Genomic DNA, 9,409 nt, shown 5'->3' with positions numbered 1-9,409 from the left:
GATGGAGACTCTAGCTTGCCAATTTGTAGTCTATCACATGAAGAAATATTGAGCATGTTGATCTAGTCCATGCCAAAGAAGTCCTCGAGCTATCCCAACCAACCATGATAAGACATAGGAATTCCATGATCTGCAAACCTCCACACAACATACTGAAGTGCACTAGGCCCACCACCTTTCCACCAGAACTCCCAGCCCATCTCACCATGTAGTCTATTGAGACCACATCTCCATGTCTTCAGTTGAACCCTCTGCTCCATGATCTAGACACCTACAACTCTCTCTGAGTTGCTTCATTGTGCACACTCTGATTCACTATCCCTCAAAGTAGCTCAGATATGCTCTGATACCATGTTATTTTTCCACGATCTTGGTGTCTGGGATAGAATCTTAAATCACTGATGCTACCAAACCAAAGATCAAAACAAAATTACTTTTCACAGTGGAATATAAATAAGAGTAAATCTACTAGTGCACAAAATATAGACAAATTTTTAAAAATTTCAACCCAACTTCATTATATTAATCAAAATTAATAATAAAACAGTATAGGGCTCTCGTACCAGAGATAATGGCCCTCATACATCCACTACTACAAGAATAAAAAAACTGGGGCTTGGTGTCAATCCATCGAAAACCAATCTACCCTCAACAAGATACTCTGACCATATGGCTATCGCATTCTCTCTGAGCTCCTCTCGATCGTACCCTATACCTTCTCGGTCCTTCAGCTCCTCATCTACAGCACTGCCTCTATCAACGATCCAAGTCCATTTGACCACTAAATCTCATCTATCCAATCCACTCACTAGTTTTTCCTTAGTCTATCAAGGGTACAACACATCGAGACTCTTGTCGAGTTGTTCACAACTCTCAATCTACCCACTATTGCTGCTCATCTACTCAGGGACTTCAACCCACTATAATCTTCCTACATTGCTCCAATGAAGACTAACATAGGGTATGGAGGGCTGCCACCTATCACTGCAAGATGTCCATCTCTCACAATGAACTCGAGCTAGGAGGATTGCCCATCATTTTCTATAGAAGTCCTTCTCCACACACAAGTTTAGGGCTCCTCAACTGCTCCTCTAGCTCATCAACCCTTGAGCTCAACATCTGCCACTCTAACAACCATCTAAGTCCATGAAGATAGTGCACATCGGGATCCAACTTGGGCACTATCACACTATCCTCCAGCAGATCATAAATGCCCAATCCATGTTCACACTTGGTCCACTCTCAGGCTGCCCTCCAACAGACCATGAGTGACCAATAGAAATGTCCTCTCCTAGGACTACATCCACCTCATGAGATGATGTGTCATTTCCGCTAGGTCTGCAATCTGGTTAGGGCTAATATCAGTCCACATCATCCTTAGATCCTTGCCACTGGACCTCCTCTACAACTGCGATTGTCTTCTCACTGCAAGCTGCTCCCTTCGTTGCCACATGGGACAAGTCTATAGTGGTTTTGGCTCCTCCAAACACATACTGTAGCTTCTGCCCTCTCTGTAATTTGGCTGCTCACAAATCTGAGACAAAACCACAACAAAACTTTCACACATCAACCTAGAATTGTCCTACACTTAGGACTTCCAACCTGCACCTCTTCTCCTTAAAGACATCCACAAATTGCTCTTCCAATTCCTTGAAATATGAGTTGTCTTCTCTGAAGAACTTGGCCCTGGTTAGGGCACCTATCCCTACAAAAAACCACCCTTCCTCCCACATGTAAGCCATCTCGTTGTTGCATTCTTGCTGGAGATAGTTGTGGCCTTGTTTAGGGAGCCTAATAGACTACTTGACCTCCCTACACAAAACCTTCTTCCCACCTGCGATCACACAAAGGTACACAACCTGCTATAGGGAGACAAATCAGCCCTAGTATGCTCCTCCAATCCCGCGCTTGGACTGCTTGTGCATGCTTCCTAGTATGTGGATGCTTCTAGGCCTCTCGGCCCCTCTCCAAGACATACTAAGCTCCTGCAATAAACACAGATCTGTGCTACTCCAAAATAGAGAGGAAACACACCTACAGGCACTGTCACATCAACCCAACCATGCCTCAAACACCTCGGCCCTTACTGCAGATTGATTCAGCTCCCAAAATAATCTTATTATTCACTGGAATATGCCTTCTTCCTGCGGCCAGGTCGACTTGACCAACACATGTGCAAACCCAACCATGACCTTCAACAATTCATATTGTTTCAACGACAACTCGGAATTGGAGGATTTTCAATGCGTTGGATTTGTCTCATGATCTACTATCATCCTCATCCATCGCATATCGCAATCTCATCACGGTTTGGCCCAAATATTGATGGGAGAAAAATCCCAAACTTAGATTTCAAGCGCACAAGGCCACTTGTGGAGCTCCTTCCTCCAAACCCTCGATCCTCAAGGTTTGGAGTACCTCCCAAGCTATAAAAATCAACAAAAGAATAAAACTATCCAAGATCTGTCTCCCTTCGACAAACCCAAAAAATGTTCTATTGACATCATACATGGAAGAATCATTTTCATCTTGTTTAATGCTACTTTGGATATGATCTTTTATAACACATTGCATAGGGTAATTCGCTTGAATTTCTCTTGAGTGATGGCCCTTTCTTCTTTCGGAATAAGGTCATTAAAATTCAAATTTAAGGCTTTCAAAATGGTTACTGAGTCATTAGAGTTTGCTACCACCTCATGGATATTTGTTTTAACTATTTCCCAACACGCTTTAAATAAATCAACAGTAAAGCCATCTAGTTTGGGTCTTTTCCATTGGGCATTTCATTGATGGCCTGGGCCGCCTTTTCCTTGGAGACTGACTTCTTTAAATTCTTATTGTGTTCCTCAGTGATCAACTTAGGGATATACCTAACAATCATTTGGATATCCTCTCTTCTATCCATTGGAGGCTCCTCTGCTATTTTTTGGAAATGATGAGCCAAGACTTGTTCAATATCCTAATGCGCTTCGTTGGTGTGCCCCCTCTCATCCTTAATTATGAGTATTCAATTGGAATTTCTATTTTCAATCGTTGAACGGTGAAATAAATTAGTGTTCTTCTCACCCTCCCTGAGCCATAACACTCGGGATTTATGCTTCTATAAAATTTTCTCCTGTCTACATCTTTCTTCCCACTGCTTTAGTAGCCCTATCTCCTCTTTTCTACTTTCATCTGAATAGCCTTATGTGACCAACTTTTGTTATAATGTTTCCATCTTTTGTTCCAGTTCCTTTTTGGCTTAGAAGATGTTACAAAATTCCATCTTATTTCATTGCTTTAATTTCGATTTGATATATTTCAACCTTGCCTATAAGATATACATCTTAGAGCTCCTAACTGGGATCTGTTCTCCCCACCATCTTTTAATATTTTCCATAAAGGCAGGGTGATCCAACTAGAATATGGGTGCCTAACATCGCAATCATTAATATCATCAGCCAATGATCTGATCCTTCACAGGGAAGGAGATTTGCTTCCGCATCTATCCCTCACATCAACAAATCCTTGAAATTAAAAACCTGTCAAGTATTGACGCAACTTGATGCTACCCTCCACGCTTATTACTCCATGTAAAGAAACCATTAGAAATTTCCATGTCAATAACATTGGTGTCCTCAATGAATTCCTTGAAAGATTCAACATCTCTGTCTATGCGTCCTTGCCCCCCTTTTTCTCTGATAGGGAGGTTATCATATTGAAGTCCCCAGGTGTTATTTCCTTATTCTTATCTCTCTCAAATCTTGAAGGAGTTTGATCTTCTCCTCTATTCTTTGATGCCCATAAACATTCGTAAACATGAGTGATCTTGGAGCCCCTATAACTTGCATTTCCACTGATAAATAAGACCTCGTCGCTTCCGCATCAAGTAAGATCAAAGATTGGGGGTTCCAACCAATCACTATTCCCCCCCGCAGAACCATGCGCTACGACCTCTGTTACCTCAAACCTCCTCCCCAATTTCCTACTTAATTCCTTTATTTTATCTGTAGAACACTTTGTTTCTTGCAAGAAAATAAGGGTTGGTTGTTCCATTTTGATATTCTTCTTAATCAATCTTTGTTTCTTGAGGTTGCTTGTGCCTTTTACATTCCATGTTAAAACTTTCATGATTAACTACAATTATGAGGTTGCGAGCTTAGCGCTATCATATTACTTGAATTAATCAACATGGATCCCAGGTCCTGGAGGGAAACACTATTTGAATTCCTCCCTATTTTTAGGTGGCTGTGCTGTGGTGCTAATACCATCTGAGATCCCGTCACTTTCACTCCCATCTCGATTATGTCTGGATGTGACCTTTTCTGACCTCTTATTTTTGCTTCTTCTCACATAAGGCATAGATACTGGATCCTATACATTTGGTCAGTTGGGAGGGCCCCCAATCCTTGTTTTCTCGCTTGTTCCACCATATTTTGAAGGTCGATTCCTTCCCTTTCAACTATTTCCTAAAAATTTGGGTCCTCTGTTCCTACTTTGCTTGGGACCATCTCTGCATCTCCTTCAAAATCCTTCGACAGATCCAGGATATCCACATGCTTCCCACTATCTTTTGTCGACTACAACATTTCTTCTTCTTTACCCTCTTCTTGCTCCTCTTTTTTATCTTCTTCAACCCCCTGACTCTCCGGGTTCTCTTCAGACAAGATTTCAAATCTATTTCTATGTGCTTGTCTCCCTCCCTGGTTTCTCTATTATTGTCTCCAATTTTCCCTTCCCCTTGGATTAGGTCTTACAAATACATTTGCATCCTTTCATTCTGATTCTTTTCCTTGTTCTTCCACTTTGTTCAAAAGGCACTCCCGAATCAGGTGGCCATATTCATGGCACCGTTTTCATCTAAATGAAATATGCTCATAGTCCACATATTGTAACCATATTTTGTCCCTGAACTCTAGTTTGACTGCTTCGGGTAGGGCACCAGAAACATCCATTTCCACACAATTTTTTGCATACGATGTGTATCTCCTCTGTAGCGTTGCCTCTGATATTTTGATAAACTTCCCCAATGTATCTCCTATCAACTTTAGGGTTGAAGGTAGCCAATAATCTAGAGGTAGGGAGTACAACCTAACCCAAACTGGGACTCTGGTAAAGGTCTCCTTCTCTGGGGTAAAATTCTCCATCCATGGCCGCATGTATAAATTGATTGATGCAAAGAAGTAGGGACTGCCATCAAATATTTGGTCTCTATCCTCCATATTGGCAAAGACCATCATAAAGAATCCCTTGGACCCTAGATGTAACTCTATCTCCCCTCTTGGTTTCCAATGATGTTTGATTTAGTCACACAAATATTTTTTTGTGGGCCAGAGGCCATATGACCGCATATGATATTATGAAATCCCTAAATGCCCGTGTCTCCGGATCAATGATTAATGTTGTTGGGATCACCGATGTTTTGGGCTTACACAACCCCATAGATCATTTTGAATTTTGTTGTTGCTGCTGGTCTGCTTGATTCCCTAATGTACTTTTGTCCTCATCTCTTTTTTTATTATTGCCACCAGCTCCAACCACACCTTGGACATTCCTTGACACATCTTATGCTGGGGCCCCAAATCCCACCTTGAACCCCTTCCCCTTATCCGCTACCACATTCTGATAGGAGGGAACCCTGCTCCCTCCCCCTCTGAACACCATTTGCGTTAAACCCTATGCATACATGCTCCTCCCGAGAAATCTCCAACCTTCTAAGTATTAACATCACATTTCTATTATTATGTTATTATGTCAGTCATAACCTTTTATTGTACCCTTTCATTATAATTCTACCCTTTGTCTCCTATATATATATATATATATATATGCTTAGTCTTAGGATCGTCTCATCTCGTCTTATACATTTTACTCACTGTAAAAGGAGGTCCCCTCTCAAAGTGGATTGTATTCATTTGCTTTTTATCATTTTAAAGGCGTTTATATCAATAACAATGTGTAAGTCAAGGTGATATTAAATATAATTCACTCATGTGGAAACAAAGTGGGAGGAGTATATGCATAAGTCAATTGCCAAAGAATTGAAATATGTTTGAACTAAAATTAATTTAAAGATGTCGGAGGACTTGCGACGTGTGACAACCTAGGTAAATTATAATTACTTTTGTCTTTACATGTGAGAATTTAATTATTTTGGTTAGTATAATCTTTAAGTGTGAGATTTCAATTCTTATTTGTTAATTACAAGTGTCTTGATTTCTCTTTAAATATGTTCTTAAAAGTACCTTCATAAGAAGAATATGGTGTGCCTTTGGATGAGAGGCACAACTTTGACAACGTATCGAGATATGATAAGTCCAATACTAGTAAAGTTTTTTAACTTGATTTATGTAATCTTGTAGTTAAGGGTGACACTAGATCTCTTATTTATGAGGATAACATATATTATTATGTATAAGTACATAAAATTCTCATTTCCCATGGGGTGGATGTAAACTATTTTTTTTTACCATGGATAAAATTTAATTATATAGAAAGTAGATCATTTGTTTTTTTTTTTTTCAAAAGGTGGAAAAACCTATCAAACTCAGTTTGTCAAACCAACAGTAAGGACAGCCATCTCTGGCTGCTATCCGCGAATGTTAGTTGACACATCACTGCTATCAAGGAAAACCACGCCACCTGAAATAACCCGCTGGTGGTCCGTAAGGGAGCAGACTATCACTCCTGCCAGATGCCTCTGGGTCTTGGGCCGTTAACCTGTTTCCTTACGTCCGAGGAAGACGAGCTCTTAGCCAAGCAGAAGCAGTTTTAGGGCATACTCCAGGCCCAAAGTAGATCATTTGTTACATGAAAAGAAATGACAATTATATATGATTAGTGTGAATTTATAAATGCATTATCTATGTATTCATGTATATTAACCATATAATGAAAATCACTTAGAAAAATGATAACGAATATTTTTTTTAATACATCGTTAATTGATATTTATTAAATTTTTATTAATTAATCAACCTTTTATTGTTGGAAAATTTGTGTCCCAATGAATTTTGCCTTGCAATTTAATACAAACTAAAAAATATGATACAAAATGTTGATGCGATGCAACTGATGACATAAAATGGAAAAATGATGCTAATATAATGCCTAAGTGTCATTAGTGATTCTCTCAACCGTGAGACAAGACGTAAAAGAAACACTTCATTAAGTAAGAAGAGGGGTACCAATATTACTATCCTTTTATGGGTTCATTCGCTCCCACATCATGCACTCATGAAGGAAGGACCAAGCTAGATAAAGAACTTGATCACTTTACCTCTCACCAAAGCTTTAGGGCTAGCCTCAAAAGAAGGGAAGAATGTATAGCCTATGCACAAAATTGATGCAAAGTGTTATTTGAAGCATGATCACCATGTAGAAGAAAGGAAAAAAGAAGAAAAGGATAATGAAATGAAGTGAGACAACAGGGCCCTATATTATAGTAGTGCAATAAGTCTGTGGAGACTAATTATTTCCTTGATCATATTTATAGGTTATATAAAATGTCAAGTTCCCCATTAAACATGTAGTGGATGGGAAATATGTGGTTGGTAAGATGTTTAGGTGCATCCCTATGCTGACATGACAACAAATTCTCATTTGTTTAATTTGTATGTGGTTTTCAATTCACACTTACATTGACTTTCATTCTTAGACTATAATAAAATCAACATCACTAGCATAAAGGACATTTTTTTTTAGTGTTAATAGGCTTTAAGGATAAATTTATGACATTTACAAGCATCATATTAAAGGCCATAAGATGTGTTATTTTGGGGATATTCAAGTAAAACCAATTTAAAAAACGCATTGATAATCAAACCTAAGCTATTTATAGCAAGGAGTCAAATAACTAACCAATAATTTGGTTATTCCTCATGATACCTTTGCAAAAATTTACACAAATTTAGCCAAATATACACAAAAATCAATGGATTTTTTTATTATTGCAAATATAGGTTCAAAGACATTCAAAACCATTAAAGTACTAAGAGTTATACAATTTCAACCAATAAAATTCATGATCTAATCAAAACACAAATAAAATTGTTGAATTTCAATGAAAAAGCTATAATGTCTTCTCAAAGAAACATCATATAAAAAAACATTAGCCATTTATGTTATACTTTTATAATAAGTTTACATTAGTCTAATTTTAAACTACATCCCACACCATTTATTATCTAATATAAAATAAAGAGTGAAGATATACATTGAAATAATAGACATAAACTTATATTGTGCTCATTCAAAATGGAATGGTATGTGATTATTCCACTATCTAGTGACATATATACATTGTATTATTTTTATTATTTTGAAAATTAAATTTTATATTTTTATAAAATAATAGATATATAGAATTAAAATTTTAGCAATAATAATTGGAGTTGTGATATCACATTTTTAAGCATGTAAATAGTCTTTTGGGTTAACTTATCAACAAATAATTAAAAACAATATTTTTCCAAATAAATTAAAAAATTTAATCACATTTTTAATAACATATTTATCATGATAAATAAGTGAGAATTTTTTTTCATTGACTTAATTTCAATGGAAAAAACTATAATGCCCCCTCCAAGAAAAATCATGAAAAATAAATATTAGTCATTTATTTTATACTTTTATAATAATAATAATAATATCCATTTTTAAGATCACAGCGAAGCCACACACCAAATTGGTGTATGAGACCCCCTTGTTTGTGGGAAAAGGGACCCACCTCCAAAAACACTTATTTATGTAAGAATGTTGTTTCTTAACTCTAACCCTAATTTACTTTAATATTTGTAGATATTAAGAAGGATGACAATAAGTTATGGGAATATGGAGGAATTAAATCTCTTATTTATAAAAAAAATAAACAATATTATCTATAAAAAAATGTACATACACCATAAAATATAGTCCTCTAATTTCCAAAAAGAACATCAAACCAAATTTATTACACAGTGTTTTAAATTTCCAAAAATAACAGTAAATAAAATTTGTTACATATTGTGTTAGTATAACCTTCTAAAACAACATTCTTACATAAATAAGTGTTTTTGGATTTTTGAATATATTTTTGTGTGTAATTTAAACATTTAACTTTGTAAACCTTTTAAAGTTATATTTTGTGATTAATTTTATCTAAAATTTAGAAAAATTACCAAAATTACATATATGAATTATTGATACAATAGTTGTGTATTAAGAGTTTTTGAGAACATTTTTTTGTGATTTAGAGGAACCCAACGACCGGCTTGATAGGTAACTGTTAGTAAACCTTTAGGAGACTACTACATGTCCTCCTCCCTATAACATGGGGAGACTACTATATATCCTCCTCCTTGTAGGCTGGGTCGCATGTCCTCCCTGTCGCTGGGTAGCATGTCCTCCTCCCTGTAACTGGGTAGCATGTCCTCTTCCCTGTAGCCTAATT

The sequence above is a fragment of the Pinus tabuliformis genome, chromosome 6 (genome assembly GCF_031772625.1).
Source record: "Pinus tabuliformis cultivar Carrire ecotype Pingquan chromosome 6, CPIR1, whole genome shotgun sequence".
In the NCBI taxonomy this organism is placed as follows: Eukaryota; Viridiplantae; Streptophyta; class Pinopsida; order Pinales; family Pinaceae; genus Pinus; species Pinus tabuliformis.
Note: the sequence above shows the minus strand (reverse complement) of the source record.